This window comes from Mesocricetus auratus, unplaced genomic scaffold, assembly GCF_017639785.1.
Source record: "Mesocricetus auratus isolate SY011 unplaced genomic scaffold, BCM_Maur_2.0 Super-Scaffold_100011, whole genome shotgun sequence".
Lineage (NCBI taxonomy): Eukaryota > Metazoa > Chordata > Mammalia > Rodentia > Cricetidae > Mesocricetus > Mesocricetus auratus.
Genome location: NW_024429195.1, coordinates 44,155,589 through 44,174,548, shown reverse-complemented (window position 1 = coordinate 44,174,548; position 18,960 = coordinate 44,155,589). Strand labels below are relative to the sequence as shown.

Here is an 18,960-nt window from a genome sequence, read left to right as displayed (position 1 = left end):
AGTCACTAGCTGAGACTTCAGGCAGCTCCAACATTCAGCTAACAGATGACAAGCAACCCAACGTGAGACCAGTGTCACAGATAAGTGTCATGAGCAGTGGTTTATCAGGGCAGGGCAAATCCCCAAGAAAGCAGGCCTGGTGCATGATGGGATGGGGAGTGAACTTCCTGCCAAAGAGAAGGGCCATGCCAGGTGATCCGCTGCCCTGCCTGCCTGGGAGACACACTACCGCTGACTTGCAAGATGCTCCTAGTGAGAGAGGACATTCCACCCAGGAAATCTGCGGACACAGTATTTTAAACTACCTAGTGTCTCTGTCCCTAAGTCTGCCCTACCACCAGCAGCCACCACCTTCTACGAATAAGGACTGGACCAGGAGCCTGGGTAGTCATTTCAGGGACCTGTGCCAAGCCACTGTGCCGTCAGCCCTTCGTGTCATCTTACAACCACATAAGCAGGCTGCAGAGCCCAGCGAGCAGCTCAGGGTGCAAAGCATTTTTTCCCACCCATTTTGCCTTCTCTAATTTTATATCCTTCATCAATGCTACAATCCTCCTGCCTCAGTTTTCTAAGCGATCACAGGCATTTACCACCATGCTCAGTCTATGATGTAATTGTTATTATTAGGATTATAAAGTTGCAAGGACTCAATCATCTGGGAGTCTTCGGGTGACTATACTGCCCTCTACCTTTATTCTGAAGCCATGACTAGGATAACTGGACTCCACTCTTACACAAGTCAAGACCTGTTATCTCTTGTGGTAAGTATATATCAAGAATTAAACTTAGTAGATTGCTGATCGGGCCATGTCTATTTCTTTTGGAGAGTATATTATTGGCCTTGGCAAAATTCCTCATTTCCCACTCCTTCTGGGGCTGCAAGGGGAAGCGCAACAGTCCAACCTTGGTTTGTTAATAAGAAATGGAGGTGGCCTGGAGAGTCGACTCTGGGTAAAGGGGCTTGCTGTTTGCAGTCATGAGAAGAGACAACCTGACTCAATTGCCTGAGCCCACACTGTAGGAAGGAGAGGTCTGATTCCATAAGCTGTCCTGTGGCTTCTACCTGTACACCATAGTTCCCTGTTCCCCTGAATAAAAACCAAATGTAATTTTAAATAATTAGTACAAAGATGTCTTGGGGCAATCAAAAATGTTGCTAATCCTTCACTTGTAAATCTAACCTTTATCAGAATAAAAGGACAGGGGCTGCATCTTGCTCTTAGCACCTAACAGGTGACTGCGTGTAATGCCTGCCATGGGCTGAGTTCAACTGAATCTTGAGCTGCAAAAGATTGGGTGATGTGCTGGACCGGGAAGAAACATTCTTAGCTGCAGTCTTCACCGCAGTTATCTTTGGGAACTGAGGTACTCACTGTTCTGTTCTTTATAGTTCTGGTACTTTCCCCAAACCACAAATTCAAGTTTTGCAGCACAAGATTGCTTCTAAAAATGAGGAAACCCTTCTCTCTCACTGCATTTGAAAGTATAGTTTTTACAAATATAATGGGGCCACTCAGACAGCCAGACACTGTTGTATGCCACATGACAAGGTCTCCACCAATGATGGACCACATATGATCGGGTCCCATAAGATTATGTCACCTGGTGATGTCATGGCCAACCAAGTTTGTATGACACACTCCATGTCCTTAGTGCAAGGATGACCTCCCTCTGACCTTTCTCTGAATGTGTCTCCTTAATTAAGTGACATGAGTCTGCAGTTCTATAAAGACACAGAGACGCCAGGCATTGGTGGCGCACGCCTTCCTTGGGGTATTTATCATTTTCTACTGATTCTTCTTAGGGACCATGATATTTCAATCTATCTCATCGATCAGCTCCTCCCCTTCCAAAATAAAAGGCTAAAAACTGGGCAGAATGATTTGCAGTATCACAACATAGTCATTATGCAATGGTTTCCAAGTCCCACATGTTGTTTTTTCTAGAGTTAATAATTGTTTCTATTTGCTTGGTTTTGAATGTCCTTATCACTTAAATTGACCTTCCTGCCACTGTTTACTGCCCTTCTTATGCTCCATCTAGGACAAAGAATGTCTTAGCCATCATGCTGGGAACCAAATCAGGAAAGAAATAGTGGTCAATAAGTGACATCAACAGAAATTAGAACAACTACCAAGCAGTGGTGGTGCACACCTTTGATCCCAGCCCTTGGGAGGCAGAGGCAGGAAGATCTCTGAGTTCAAGGTCAGCCTGGTCTACAAAGTGAGTTCCAGGACAGCCAGGGCTACACAGAGAAACTCTGTCTTGAAAAAACAAAACAAAACAAAAAACAAACAAAAATTATAACAGTCTAATTTCTTGCCTTTGACCTAAAAGAACTAAAAGGGGCTGGAGAGATGGCTTGGCAGGAGAATTTGTTGCTTTTGTAGATGACCTGAGTTCAGTTCCCAGAAACCACATAGCAGCACAAAACTGTCAGCAGCACCAATTCCAGGGGAATCTTATGCCCTCTTCTGGCCACATCAGGAACTGCATGAAAAAGACTAGATTCTACTCTCATTGTCATCTCATCCTCTTTTACTCTTGTCTTCCTCTCTCTCCATCTCATTCTCTTACTCTCGTCTTTCTCTCTATCTCATCCTCTCTCATCTTCTGTCTCTCTCATGTCTGTCTCCCCCGCTTTTGGTCTCACTATAGTAAACTACGGTTAATATGCTCTCAAAAAAAAAAAAAAAAAAGAATAGATTCACCCACGCTATCATATGGGAGGCAAAGGCAGGTGGATCTATGTGAGTTCTAGGCCAGCCTGATCTACAAAGTGAGTTCCAGGACAGCCAGGACTGTTGCACAGAGAAACTCTGTCTCAACAAAATAGGTAGGTGGGTAGGTAGGTAGATAGATAGATAGACAGATAGACAGATAGATCTTTTTAAAAATACATTATTAAATTTAACAAGAAGAATCCATTGGGCCAGGTACATAGTAGGTCAGTCACTAACTCACTTGCCTGCAAACTCAAGGACCTGAGTTCAACCCCAGAACCCACATAGAAACACACTGGGCATAGTAGCAGGTGTTTGTAATCCCATTCCTGAGAATCACTGGCCAGTCATCCCAGCCTAACTGGTAAGATCCAGGCCAATGAGAAACCTTGTCTCAAAAGAGAGGGACCGCATTTCTGAGGACAGCTCTCAATTGTCCTCTGGCCTCCACACACATTTCCAAGTGCATTCATACCCGTGTGAACACGTACACACACACACACACACACACACACACACACATGCACAAAGCATTTATTGCCTTTAAAATGAGGTCTATTCTCCCAAATCCTGGTGTCTTTCAAATCGAAGATACTAGTGAATAGAGGGAAAGTCCTTGGGTTGGCATGTGGTCAGTCAGTGGAAGGGGGAGGAAGGGAGATGTTCCAGGCAGTCTGTAAGGATGCTGCACTGCCAGTAAATGAACAGGCCTCTGAGTCCAAGGACAGCGGGACTGGCCAGTTGTCTGGAGTAAGACACAAGGAAGAATTCACAAAGAGCGTGAACGCCTCAGGCCAATGCCTGCAGGATTGTTTAGAGATTTATCAGGAGAGATTGGAGCTAAGCATTTGTATAGCATCAGAATGGAAATTGGGGTCGGGAGAGTATGTGGGCAGGGATGTCACTGTGTGACTATTGAGCCTAGGATAATAATGCTTGATCCTGCAGGGTCAGCTGCCCTAGTCCTGGGCTGGCCCCTGCAGAGTTCTCAGAAACTCAAACAAGAATGCTAAAGCAACTACTAGGGCCAAGTGTTGAGTCCAAAATGTGACATCCCAGCAAACTGGTGGAAGCTGACGGGGAGGGTGGCGCTTGAGGTCACGGGATGGAGTGTGCAATCCACGTCAGGAGCCGTTGGAGAGACTGGTGAAGGGCAAAAGACCTGAAGTGTTGATTTCCTGTGGTCCCTGAATACCCTAGACAAACTTCGAAGAACTACATGATGTAAGGATTCAGGCATTATGCTGGCCTGCCCCTGTCATCTGGTAGAATGCACTCAGGCGGTACCCTGGTCAGCCCAGGGCTCCATGATTGTGTAGTCTGCATGCAGGTGCAAAGGACCCGTTTATAAGACAGACCCAGCCCACTTATGCTCTCTTTCCCTCCTGCTGTTCCCCTGGGGCAACAGGACTTTTCCTGTCTCCCTCTTCTCTTCTATCCCCTCTCTGTGTCTCTTTACCTCTTTTCTCTTTCATCGTCTCCCCCCCCAATAAATCTTCTAAGCTCTGTCTGCATGTTTGTCCCCTCCTCGGTCACCCGGGCCTGCCATGGAATCCGCCAAGGTTCCCACCAAGGTCCCCTTTGTGCCTTATCATAACACATGAGGTCAGTCAACACAACGCCGCCCCAGATCTCAGCCACAGAGACATTTAGTAAGCCTGGCACTGCCACGGGGAATCATCACTGAAGGCATGAGTGTCGTCTGCCTTTGGAACACAGATAATGAGTGGGATCCCTTTCCACCGAGACTCGGAAGAGGGTGTGTGTTGTTTGTTTTGTCAACTATACAACCCCTTTCCAGAGAGGGACACTGCGAATGTCACACTCTGATGAATGTCACCAAGTGTTGACTCCTCGGTGTCCTCCCAAGGTGGGAAGAGAAAGAGGGTGGCTCTGTTTGTTCAGAAGGAAGCTGTGGCTTGTCACAGGGTGGAGTCACTTTGCTCTAGGCTGGAAGCTCAGGGGATGGGGAATCTTGAGTGCTAAAACTATAATGAGTGCCGTCATGCCTGGCTGGAAAATATTAAAATATTATCGTAACCATCCAGTCAGGGACTAAATACAAAACAAAACAACAGCCAAGAAAATTAAGTACCACAAACATATTGATTTTGGCTCAAATGTGACACATAGTAAAGCTAACTCCACCCAATGGGGCAGCTGCTTTGGGAAACCCACTGATATTATCCTAGAAAGGTAAACTTAGATTCATCATCCTATGACTCACCATTGAGTCTGATAGAGAATTGAAAACATGTTCACACAAAACTTGTACATAACTGTTAGCAGCTACACTTTCATAACAGCTAAAAAAATAAAAAGCCACAGAAATGTCTGGCAGCTAACGAATGGAGGAGCAAAATGCGCTCTGTCTATACAGTGTGCAATGCAGCCTGAAAACGAGCTTGCCTTCAGTCCAGCTCCTGAGCAGCAAAGGAAGGGAGGTGTCTGGTCTACAGGGCAGCCTGGTGTACAGAGTGAGTTCCAGGCCAGCCAGGGTTGCATAGTACGACCCCATCTCAAAAAAAAAAAAAAGTTAACGTTGGGTCTTTATTGTAAGTGCCCTTTAGTGGCTTCTTTCCCTGAAGTACGCTAAGCTGCTGCTGGATGGGCAGACATCACACACTTCCTGTACTTCCCTGCCTTGGGCCGGGAGCTGTCAACTGAACAGCCTCTCTTTTGGAGACCAGCCTGGCTGTCCTCATAACACTGTGGCTACTCTGAGCACTTCACAGATGGCCTGAGGACAGTGTATCCCAGCTGATCACTCCAGGCACCTTGCACGGGCACTGGAGTACTCCTACCCAGCAAAGACAATTAATAACATACTTAGATGACCCCGCACACCTGCGGCTATTCTCACTTACGACAGGAGGTGGCGCACTTTCCCGGGATTAATTGGTAAACTTGACCTGTGACCGGTATGTTTGTGATGCCTGCAACTGGTGGAAAAGACAACTGTCCACATCCAGGGCTGTGGTTGGTGGGATGAGAATCCACAGACAAGCACGCCATGTCCCTTTCATCGCTGTATGCTTCTTCCCTCTCATAATGCGGGCTGTTTTCGCTATTTCCAGCTTAGTCTAGGAGGCTTCTCACCGCTGTGCTACCTCCGCCCCAATGTAGCAACCTCAGGCTCAGCAGTCTCCCTGGTAGTCTCTGTGATTTTTATCATGAGTTGAGCAGGCGAGACACAAAAAGCAGACGGGACTCTGACTTCCACGTCTGGCGGTGATAACAATATCAACACTGAGAAAGTAGCTGAGTTACCAAGAGCTAACAAGGGCTAAGCTCTCTACGGTGAAATCTCAGAAATAAAGCACGAGCCAGTCCACCAAGCTTTTGAAATATGGAGGAAGCAGAGTCGGGAATTCAAGGGTATCTTGGCTATATAGCCGGTTCAAGTCCAGCATGGGCTGTATAAGATCTTGCCCCCATCCTGCCCACAAAAGAGCTATAACTCTAGATTGCCACCAAAGATTCCAGAGATAACCAAGGACAGACCTGCAAGGAGCCAAGCTTGGTGGCTAATTCCTAAAATTCCCAAGTTTGACAGGTGGATCTCTGTGAGAATGAGGCCAGTCTTGTCTACACAGTGAGTTCCAGGACAGCCATAGTGAGACACTGTCAAAAAACAAAAACAAACAAAAAACCTAAAAGAAGGCAAGATTAAAATGGTGATTGAGTATTAAGGAGGAGAAATATTGTGAATAGCTACAGATAGGATCTTAAAGTACAAATACTGAAAGCCCGGCCTATTGGAAGTGTTTGAGCTTGCCGGGCGTTGGTGACACACGCCTTTCATCCCAGCACTCAGGAGGCAGAGGCAGGCAGATCGCTGTGAGTTCGAGGCCAGCCTGGTCTACAGAGCGAGTTCCAGGACAGCCTCCAAAACAATACAGAGAAACCCTATCTCGAAATACCAAAAGAAAAAAAAAAAGAAAAAAGAAAGAAAAAGAAAAAAGAAAAAAAAGAGAAGTGTTTGAGCTGGCAGACAAGAGCTATGGAGTCGTGGGTCCCAACACACAAAGCTCAGGAACTGTAACTCCAGACACCTGGTATTCATATTAAGAGCTGACAGCATTAAAATTCTGCCTTGAGTGGCTTTGAAAGCTTGAAGACATAGTTCTGGGGTTGGAAGCCCAATTTGAGAGTCTGCAACTCGGGACAGTCAGCCCTAGTTACTGTTCCAAGGTTTCTGTCCAGATAAAGAATTCCAGCTACCTGTCTGTGACAAATGTGATTCCAATTATATGGAATACATGTGCCAAGTCAAGGGACAATGACAGAAACTAGATTATAGATTCACTGTAGCCTAGGGCTGCTGGGAAAAACTACTAATGGCTGGAGAGTCCTTTTCTTTTGTGTGTGTTCTTTGGGGGATCTTTAGCCCACTGCAGTGTGTTAAGGGAGGGTGTCTGGTTTGTGCCAGCCCTTCCCTGCCAAGCCAGGGGGAGGGCTGCTTCAGCTTCTCTGCCTTCTAGGGGTCAGTGTACACCGTGCACCAGGTGTAAAGGTACCTGCTGCAGGGAACTTTGAACCCTACATTGTCTTGTTCTTCTTGATCTGGAAGACCTGGCTTCCTTTTGCCTGGCCATTAGTAGGAAGTCCTTTGAGACTGGCCATGGGGAACAGTCCTAAAAGCTCATTGCTACAGGGTCCCTCAAAGGGCAGATAGAACGTTCTGGAGCTAGGTAATAACAATCTCACAGCCTTTAAGATTTGCTGTAGGCATAAATTGCATACCTGAAAGGGTGGGTTTTATGGAATGTGAAATAAATCTCAATTTAAAAAAATAAACCACAACAATGAGCTGGAGATGTGACCCTGTGACAAAACATTTGTTCAGTGTGAGTGTGTAACTCTAAGCTTAATCCCCAATGTCATTTAAAAATAAGTGGAAGCTGGGTGTTGGTGGTGCACGCCTTTAATCCCAGCACTCGGGAGGTAGAGGCAGGTGGATCTCTTGAGTTCAAGGCCAGCCTGGTCTACAGAGCAAGTTCCAGGACATCCTCCAAAACAATACAGAGAAACCCAGTCTCAGAAAACCAAAATAAATAAATAAATAAATAAATAAATAAGTGGAAATGAGAAGCATCAACGGGCCAGCACTTGGGAGGTAGAGCCAGGACTGTGACATCTGGGTCACCTCACCTTCAAGGGGAAAAAATAGCTACTTTAGAAATAAAATGGAAAATTAATAAAGACGTGGAAATTCATACCTTTTTGTTTGTTTGGTTGGTTTTTGGTTTTTGAGACAGGGTTTCTCTGTATTGCTTTGGATGCTGTCCTGGAACTCGCTCTGTAGACCAGGTCCGCCTGCCTCTGCCTCCCCAGTGCTGGGATTAAAGATGTGCGCCACCACTGACAGTCTCATTCATACCTCTTAATATTCCAAATTTTCAAGGGGAAGTGGCTTGATTTTCAGGTATTTACTATTCCAATAAGTGTAATGGTCTATTCGAAGCCACAGTGTCAAATGCTCGCTGCAGTTCCTGGCAGCTGTGCAGAGAAGGGCCTGGGTCACATAACATGTGCTTTCAGTGCATGTGTGCGTTTTAATTGCAACCATGATTCAGATGTCTGGCAGTGTCGTAAGGTATCCAGCAGAGAAGACCACTCAGACACAGGCTCCAACCAAAAGAAACATCTTAATTAGTGGCCTGGTGACTACACTGGGTGTTCGGGACCCAAGTGCCACCTTGAACCTTCCTTGGGGTGGGTTTTTAAGCACCAAGACTACATCCTGGTTGACTTCAGCAAGCAAGAACAGCAGAGCAAAGCAGAGCTGTAGACCAGAACTCACAGTTAGTACATCTGGGGACTTCCCCGGAACTGCATGGACGTTGATGAATCAGGTCTTTGTTTGGACAGGTGGTGACGTCTACCTGCGGGGTACCAAGGCCTGAATGGTACTTCCATCATGGTGTCAGCTGAGGCCTGGGGGCTGTTACAGCAGCCATTTAACAAAGCCATCCAGGGTGGGTGAGGGCCCCAGTTCCTCAGATGGTTGCCCTTGGTGGCTTGGTGCTGCATTGTCCACTCGTTCTGACACAGCTCATCACCACGTCTCCTTATCTGACCACAGGAAGAAGGGACAAGGGAAGATGTGTTCCTTCCTTTCAGGGCTGTGGGTTAAAAGCTACAGTTAGCTTTGTGAGCAGGAAATTTGCCGGAATCTCAGCAAAGGGCTGGACAAAGATGAAGAGGGACTAGAAATCTATTTGTTTTTTTTTTGTTTTTTGTGGGGTTTTTTTCTTTTTTGTTTTTTTGAGATAAGGTTTCTCTGTGTAGCCCTGGCTGCCCTGGCACTTGCTCTGTAGGCCAGGCTGGCTGAACTCACAGAAATCCGCCTGCCTCTACCACCCAAGTGCTGGGATTAAAAGCACCACCGCCCAGCAGAAATCTATTTCTTTACCTGAAGCATGATACATCCACTACTAAGAAGTCTTTTCATTATGGAAAAACAAGAGAAAGTAGATATTAATGCCTCTCCCCTCCCAGCCCTGAAGCAGTGTGATTGGTTTAAGCCAACCCAGAACCATTTTGGCTGGAGCCTCATTACTGGTCAACCTGACAGGGGTTTGGGGGTGAGGGGACAGCAAAACCGAGAATGATATTGAGATACAGAAAGAGGTTACACAATGTTCTAATTTTGTCACTTGCTTGGGCATTTCTTCTTTAACTGCTCTGTCTTTGAGAATAATGTTGCACACCAAAATGTTAACCCTTTGCAATCTCTTCCTGGATTCTCTGTCCTGGCTCTACCGGAATGACTCCTGGGCAGAGCTGGGAATGTGCATTTGACTTCTAACTAGAAACTGCCATGTGCCATTTAGTGAATTGAAAAACTCTGCTGAGGAATACTGGGGCAATATGGAATCCCTCTTCTTAACAAGTGTTTGTCACGGTCTCCTTCTGAATGATTGCAAAGGGGCAGCAGGTGACAGCTTGTGCCTGTGCTGTTTGCTTGTGGCTTTAGGTAGATGGCACTGACTGTTGACCTACACGTCCTTGGGGTTCTGACAGGATGCGCCCTCAGCTGTAGCCACTAAGAGCACCACCTGTGCACATTCACTACATTCCCTTTTAAAGGGCCCTGCCCACCTCTCTCTCTCCTCTCTCTCTCCCTCTCTCTCTCCCTCTCTCTCTCTCCCTCTCTCCCCCTCCTCACCTCTCCCTCTCCCCCCTCTTCCCCTCTCCCCCTCCTTCTCTGTCTGTTCCCCTCTCTCTGTCCCTCTCTCCTCTCTCCTGCTGCTTGTCTCTGGAAGCCAGTTTCTCCCCTTCCCTTTCCCCTTTTTATCATCCCTTTCCCTAATGAAAAACCCCCTCTGCTTGAATCCTGTTGCATGGCTTCAATCCTTCTGCAAGACAGAATTTATGGACACAACACAGCCATCATCCAAATCACCCCCTCCTTGTGCTTTCAACTCCCCGTTACTCTGCCCCTTCCACATCCTCTCCAGGAAGCGGCTAGGCCTCTTGGATAAAAACCGTACCACTGAGAACTTTGGTGACACAGAAACTCATACTCTCCAGCCACTTGAGTCAGCTCTCAGTAGTACCTGGGGATGACTTCATTCCATTTAGATTCTTTTAAGATTATTTTTATTTTCTATTTATGTGTCTGTGTGCCTATATGCCACATTGTGCAGGTTCTAGCAGAAGCCAGAAGCAGGTGTTGGCTCCCCTAGAGCTGGAGTTACAGGCAGCTGTGAGCCGCCTGAGTCAGGTGCTGGGAACCGACCTTGGGTCCTCTGGAAGAGCAGCAAGCTCTCCTAATTGCTGAACCATGTCTCCAATGCCTGCATATAGATTTTTTAAGTGACACAATTTTTTCTGCACTTGGGACATGCCAGAGAACCAAGCCCATATAGCTCCCTGCTTCACACACCTTCATCAAAACCTCTCTGCGTTAACCAGCTCCCTCCCTCCCTACACTGAATCTTGCTCCTACCTTTACCCTTGTCTTCTGCTCCCTGCTCCTGCAGAGCCGTGGGCTGCCCATTTCACAGACAAATTTGAAGTTACCAGAGGGGACCTTTCCATGGCTAGCTTACAGAGGGGACCTTTCCATGACTAGCTTACAGAGGGGACCTTTCCATGACTAGCTTACAGAGGGGACATTTCCATGACTAGCTTACAGAGGGGACATTTCCATGACTAGCTTACAGAGGGGACATTTCCATGACTAGCTTACAGAGGGGACCTTTCCATGACTAGCTTACAGAGGGGACATTTCCATGACTAGCTTACAGAGGGGACATTTCCATGACTAGCTTACAGAGCCCTTGCGTGTCGCTCCTTTGCAATGGCAGCCCCAGAGCTAGGGCTAGTGCTCACTTCCCCCAGGCCAGGACGTGGTTCAAAACCACCCTGTCATAAAATCACCAGCCGTGAAGGGACCGGACAATAAAGACCGTTCTGGAATCTTCCCTAGATACCATAGGTCTCTCTCTTTCTCATCATGCTACAATTTTAAAAGAGCCGGTTTGTCCTGCTCTGGGGAAAAGACATAGGACAATAAGACACAAGCCACAGGATGACTTTCTATGTTAAAGGAGCCATCAAAACATTTTTTTGACTCTGGATCTTCCTGAAATTTTCATAGTCTACATACAGCATGGTCCCCTCTTGCTGGTCCCTCACTTTCCCTTTGTTCTTGTACATACTCTTGTGAGTGAGCTCACACACACACACACACCACACACACACACACATCCCACATACACACACACCACATACACATACACACACCCCACATACACACACACCACACACACACACACCACATACACACACACCCCACATACACACACACCACACACACACACACACATCCCACATACACACACACATCCCACATACACACACACCACACACACACACACACACATCCCACATACACACACCCCACACACACACCCCACATACACACACCCCACATACACACACACCACACACACAAACACCACACACACACACACACCACATATCACATACACACACACACCACATATCACATACACACACACACCACACATCATACACACACACCACATATCACATACACACACACACACCACACACATCATACGCGCGCACACACACACACGCACACGCGCACACACACACACACACACTGGTTAAATCTACTTCCTCACTGCCAATGTTCTTTTTTCTGCTTTCCCCTCTGATAAGCACATGTAACACACAATAGGGTGTCCCCCCAGGGGCTATCTGCCCCAGATACAAATGTGTATTCTTTTACTCTATGAGTATCTATTCATTTGTGAGTCTTCACGTGATAAAAATATACTTGATATATCTACATAGAGCCCTCAGTTTGTATCTGGTCCCAGCCTTCAGACTTTTTACTTCACGAATAGTGTGACAATCCTGGCAGCTCTGGTGGGTAAAATCCCTCGTCCGTGCTCTTTATTCCTGAGATGGCCGTAGCATTGTTCCATGCCATGCTGTCCAGTCTATCTGATGTCTGCCCTCACAGATGCTTGGCTACTCCCTTTGGAGACCATTTTCAACAGTCATGCATCCAGCACCCCCAGGCCTCTTATTGGCTAGCTCTCTCTTAACTGTTAACCCATTTCCATTAATCTGTGTATCTCCACATGGTCTTGGATTACCAGAAAATACCCAGCATCCTATATTCCCGGTAGCTACATGGTGTCTCTCTCTGACCTGCTTTCTCCTAGTCTGGTAGCCCCGCCTATTCTTCCTGCTTGGGTACTGGCCAATCAGCATTTATTCATCAACCAATAAGAGAAACATATATTTACAGCATACAGAAAGACATCCCCCATCACATTTCTTTTATCCTTAACTCCAGAACCACGTGGCCAAAGCCACCAAGTTCTTCAGCTTACTGGGGCTGGAACATCCTGCCTCACTCAATTACATCTTGACCAGCTTTTTCCTTTACTGTCTAAGCTTGGCAGACAAAATACTCATACACGTAAAATAAAATTAATAAGAAATTTTTAAAAATACCCTAGTCTTTTTGTTGTTGTTGTTGTTTTTCAAGACAGGGTCTCACTGTGTAGTCCCGGCTGGCCTGGAACTCACTCTGTAGATCAGGCTGGCCTAGAACTCACAGTGCTGGGATTAAAGGTGTGCGCCACCTCTGGTCTTCTGTGATGCTCTCAGCTTTCAAGCTGGAGGAGAAAGGCTAGATGAGGACGTCAGATTCAGCCAAACATTTCTTTACTGAGTAGCATGGCTCTCTGCAGACAAAGCAGAAATCTAAAAGCAGTTTGCACTCAGCTGCAGTTATTTATGCCAGCCAGAAAAGACCCCTGCCAGGAGCAGAACCAGGCAGGAAGTGGGACATGCCTTCTGGCCTCAGAACCAAAATTATTTTCACAGGTCTGGAGAGATGGCTCAGTAGTTAAGGAAGCACACTGCTTTTGCAGACAACCTGAGTTTTGTCCGTGACACCCATCTGAAGCCGTTTACAACAGCCTATAACATCAGTTCCAGGGAACACAACCCCTTCTCTGGCTTCAGAGTCACTGTACTCATTTATATGCAAACCCGAACACAGACACTCACCTACGCATATAAGAATTTAATTTTCCTACATAAACGACATCTAAGTAATGGCAATGTCAACAGGCATACTAATTCAGAAGGAAGAAAACCTCAGGAGGGTCACACTCCAGAGAAGGATCCCCAGGCAGCTAATGATTATGAGAGAGGAAGAGGTAGCCTTTCCCAGGGAGGAGGCCCTAACTGGTTGTCCAATACAAAGTGCTCAGCCCGGAAACCATATGCATACAAACAACAAAAATGAACTCAACAAGTTGTATTTATACAAATGCATGCATATACATATAGATATACATGACTAATAATCAGGGGGAAGAAAGAGGCTATCAAAGAAACTGAAGGGAGGATATAGGACAGGAAAAATGATGTAACTATATTTTAATTAAATGTTTTTAAAAAGTTAAAATAAGAACAATAATAAAATTGTTTGTTTTTTTTAGGGGAAAAAAAAGTATTTTATGCCAGTAGCCATGACACAGGCATGGTGAATCTCTGTGAGTGCCAGGCCAGCCTGGTCTGTGTACTGAGTTTCTGCCAAAAGTCCTTCCTGAGGATAAGTTATGACACTGCTCTTTCCAACCTTCCAAGAAAAAGCAGTAGTTCCTGGAAAGACTTGCAGATAGACTTTGCCCATGTGACACCTACTAAAAAGGTCAAATACGATGCTGGAGACAGCTCAGCAGTTAAGAACATTCACTGCTCTTGCAGAGGACCTGGGTTTCAGTCCAAGAACCCACATCAGGTAACCCTGGCTCCCAAGAACTCATGTTTAGGCTTCCAGAGTTGTGCCCAAATTCTGAACCCCAAAATAACCAAGAGGCCCATTTCGATGCAAAAGCAAAGTGTCTTTTATTGTAGATGTTTAACGAGCTAACCCGATTAGCTCGGGCCCTTCACCCCACCACCATGGCGAATGGCTGGAGAAAGACCCCAAGCAACCTCGAGGCAGGGATCTTAAAGGGCAGCGTAAGGGAAGTGTCTAGGGGTATGAAACAGTCTCAGGATTGGTGTGCTTCCAGGTTTGGGTGACCTGCCCTGTGTTGATTGGTCAACTGGTTGTTATGGCCCATAGGTCCTCCCAGGGTGGTTGCTATGCTCTGCGCATCACAATTGTGCACTGTCTGTAAAGCACACCCAGAGTCGTAAAGCACAGCCCCGCCAGCTAACTTCTGATTGGTTCCTTGCCGTGAGGAAGGCATCTGACCTTCTAATGACCAGGACAGGGGCGACAAGGTCATGCAAGCACATGTTAGCCTGTAATGGCTGCTAAAATGGGGGACTGGTCACTACACCAGCTCACAAAACAAAAAATGGCATGGAGACGTGCATTATTATGAAAGCTAGGCCTTAGCTTAAGCTTTTTCCTAACCGTTCTTATAACTTAAATTAACCCATTCTATTAACTTACTTTGGCTTTATTATACTACCCACCCTGCTTCCTCCGTGACTCCTGGCATGTTTTCTTCTCCCCAGGGTCCTCTGTGCCCAGTGATCCTGCCTCACTATTGGCCATTCATCTTTTTATTAAACCAGTCAGAGTGACACGTCTTCACAGTGTACAAAAAGATTATTCCACAACAAACTCCTGTTGAAGGGACCACCCCCACCCCCTTCTCCCGTCCCCCCACCCTCACCCCCACTATAGCAGCCACGACAGGCTAACATGACCTTGCCCCTCCTGGTCACTAGGAGGTCAGATGACTTCCTCATAGCAAGGAACCAATCAGAAGTTAGCTGGCGGGACTTCCTCATAGCAAGGAACCAATCAGAAGTTAGCTGGCGGGACTTCCTCATAGCAAGGAACCAATCAGAAGTTAGCTGGCGGGGCTATGCTTTACTAACAAGTGCACTACAGTGATGCACACAGCATAGCAACCGCCCTGGGAGGGCCTATGGGCCATAACAACCATTGACCAATCAACATGGGGTGGGTCGTCCAAGTGCCATTGCCGCTGGGCAGTAACTCCCATCTTAATAAAAAGAAATAATACCCAGCTTGAGGTTTGCTGCCACTCTATAATCTGACAATGGCCCCGAGTTCTTACCTAAAATGGTACAGGATGACGGTGGAGCCATCCACACTACCAGGAGGGTAGAGTCCAGACTTTAGTCATCATTCAAGATGGAGAGGACGAACGACGTTAAAAAAGAGTCATCTTGGAAAATTAACGACACAAACCCAAGCCAACCAGATTGACGTTGGCAGGAGACAGCTCTCTGCAGAGAGTGAGGAAAATTGAAACATCACACGTGTTGTCGGTGAGGAAGCAAAGGCTGGGGCGAAGAGAAAGATGAAGGGTTAAAATGACACCCCAGCCAGGGAAGCAGATCAGTGCCTTGCTGAGCCATTGTCAGAGAAGCTTCCTTCTGCAGCAGATGGGCAAACACACAGAGACCACGAAGGGACCAGCCCCCACCCCCACCCCTCTTTACCAGCCATGACAGGCTGCAGAAAAGACAGGCAGGCCTCTGACTCAGCACATGTCTGACCTTGCTGGGTCTGCCCTGGTCACTAGGAGCTCGGATACCCTCCACGTGGCAAGGAGCCAATCAGAGGTTAGCTGGGGGGACTCTGGATGTGCTTTAAGGTACAAGTGGCACAACAGTGACGTGCAGAGCATAGCGACCGCCCTGGGAGGGCCTACGGGCCATAACAACCATTGACCAATCAACACAAGACAGGTGGCCCAAGCCCAGACGCTCACCAATCCCGAGACTGTTACGTAACCCTAGACCCTCCCCTTCTGCTGCCCAATAACTTCCCCACCTCGAGGCTCCCCTGGGTCCTTCTCCCGCCATCCATCGTATTGAACAGAGGAAAGGCCCGAGCTAATGCAGTTAGCTCCTTCAACAACAATAAGAGACTCTTTGCTTTTGCTTCAGAATGGATCTCTTGGTGATTTGGGGGTTCAGGATTTGGGCACAACCACCACAGCCAGACAATACACGGAGGGTGAGAGGCCTTCGGACACTCAGGATATCTCCATCAAATCCCTTCAGGGCTCCGGGAAAGCTGTGGAAAAGGAGAGGGGAGGAATATAAGGGCCAAGGGGACACCAAGAAAACGATGTCCTTGAGTCAACAGCAAACATTTATACACATATGAACTCAGACTGAGGCGGTGCGCACAGGGCCAGCATGGTCTACACCAGAGGGGCCCCTAGAGCTGAGAGAAGTGGACACCTGCTCCATCCCTAACTCAGAAGCTATGTCTATTTGATAACCACTTGCAAATAGAAGCTTAATTTTGTTCAAGGAGTCTCACTGCGGAAACAAAGCACTCTTTTTTTTAATATTTTATTTATTTATTATGTATACAATCTTCTTCAGGCCAGCAGAGGGCACCAGATCTCACTTAGGGTGGTTGTGAGCCACCATGTGGGTGTCCGGAATTGAACTCAGGACCTCTGGAAGAACAGTCGGTGCTCTTAACCACTGAGCCATCTCTCCAGACCCTGAAACAAAGCACTCTTAAGGATTGGTGATGGGGAAGTCCTTCTGTGTGCTGTGAACATTTAAAGGGTAACATTGAAAGGTAAACTAAACTCAAAGGCTTCACTTCCAATAATTTAAAAATAAAGGGGCCAGCACCCCAGTCAGTCCCCTGCTTTAGCAGCCATGACAGGACAGAAAAGACATGTAGGCCTCTGACACAAGGAAACTCCAGACCCCCCTAGCCTCCTAGATACTTGGCTCCTAGGAACTGTTTGGCCACAAAAGAAATTCCAGGGGAGATCAAAACCTCCCCTGTGGTCTCCAGGATATAGTTCTGGAAACTATTGGTGTCTATGTGAAACAGGCCACCTGCAAGTAACAAGACAATACCACAGAAACCACAGAATGTTCCCTCTCAGCACTGACCAATAAAAATAATTGGTACACAGGTATTTCATGCCAAAATATGACTTTGAGAAATGCTCCTAATTGTTCCCAAATGTCAACCAATCAGAAACCAACCCGTACCTACTGATGTAATCCTGTAACTTTTGCCTTTAAAACCTAGCAGTAGACAGAACTTCAGTCCCTCTGGAGGCTGCTGCATCAGCTTGCTAGACAGGGCCCCGTCATGGGTGGATGAACAATTAAAACCTTGCTTTTACAGTTTAGTGGATCTGTCTTCCTGGTGGCCTCTGGGGACTTTGCAACTTGGGCACAACAAACATATGTTTCTCTTATTGGATGATGAATGAGTGTTGATTGGCCAATAGCCAGGCAGGAAGTATAGGAGGGGCTACCAGAGAATTCTAGGAAGAGACACCCTGTTCCCTCGAGTCCCATTGTAGTCAAAACCCCTGCAACAATGGCCCAGTCGAATAAGAAAGGCCCCCACAGGCCCTCATAGTTGAATGCTTAAGTCATCAGGTGATGGCAATATTTGAGAAGGATTAGGAGGTGGGGCCTTGCTAAGAAGTGTGTAATAGGGGTAAGCTTGGAGGTTTCAAAAGCCTATGCTAGGCCCAGTTCTCTCTCTCAAGCTACAGATCAGGATGTAGCTCTCAGCTACTGGTTTAATGGCACGAATACCGCCATGCTCCCCTCCATGATGATTAAGTAGACTAAGTGTTTGAAACTGTACACCAGCTCCCAGTTAAATGCTTTCTTTTATGAGTTGCATTGGACATGGTGTCTCTTCAGAGCAATCAAACACTGCCTAACACAGCCCTTTAGACATTTTTTTTCTGCTTTCTACAATCCTAAATGATTAAATCTCGGCTTCCTCCCACACCTGGAATTTCACTAAACTGCAGATAAACTCCTACCAAAGTCTCCCTCTGAATTATACCTCTCAAAATCAGTGCAAAGAGTGAGTCTAGTCAAAACCCCAACCTTTGAACCCACCAGCCTGTGGGCCAGGACCTGACAGGGTCCTCCTCACCGCCTCCACCACCACTAAGATCTCAGCACTTGGATTCATTTTTCCAGGATAAAGCTGTGGAGACATCACACCCTGAGCTTGCAGATCTATGCTATCCCAGAGAAGCAACTCCCAGAGAGACTCCCCACAACCGTCCCCTGTGATCTCCTGGGGACCTCACTCTTACACAAAACAAACAAATCCTTCCAAGGCACCCTCCATTCTCACATTCTGAGGTGGATAATCCTCTTAACTCTCTCTTTGGCCAAGTATTGAAATTCCTGCTCTACTTGAATTCACACAGACTGCTGATTATAGAGAGAACTCAGATTTCACACCAAAACTCTAAGCTGCTCTGATTGAAGACAGCTGATTGGAGGACACACCCTGCTCAACTCCACTCTTTGCTTCGCTTTGTTTATTTAACCCCAACTCTAGAAGTTCTTATTTCCAGTCACCTAGAACATGATCTCAGTCTTAACCCACCACTTAATAATCCTGAAATGGAAGATTCCTACCTCTGCCCCTCCCTCTCTTCATCGCATACTCGAGAACCCTGCACCTGAGAGCATAGATGGAAGTTGATGATCCAAATCTTTTGTGAAAGTCATTTCCTATACTCACCCTAATCTAGGAAAAAGAATTCTATTTCTCTAAAAAAAAAAAAAAAGTAGGACGTAGCTAGAATGCATCATTCAATATTCTTACTGTTAGTTAGTTGCCGGCCCGGCCTCCCAGTCTGCAGTCAGAGGTCACTGTATTCTTTTTGCTCACTCTTCTCCAACCCTGCTTTCTTCATCTCATTTTAACAAGAAC

The 18,960-nt window shown here is 46.7% G+C and overlaps 1 long non-coding RNA gene across 2 annotated transcripts in view; it reads right to left on the bottom strand.

Moving 5' to 3' along the window:
• LOC110342741 overlaps positions 1-15,878 on the bottom strand; it is a 31,133-nt gene extending 15,255 nt beyond the window's left edge. For both annotated transcript variants that reach the window (XR_002384907.2, XR_002384906.2), the window contains exons 1-2: positions 15,780-15,878; positions 15,335-15,506 (exon numbers count right to left, since the gene is read on the bottom strand). This is a non-coding gene — a long non-coding RNA (uncharacterized LOC110342741). The remainder of the gene's footprint in view (positions 1-15,334; positions 15,507-15,779) is intronic.
• Positions 15,879-18,960: the final 3,082 nt, after the last annotated feature.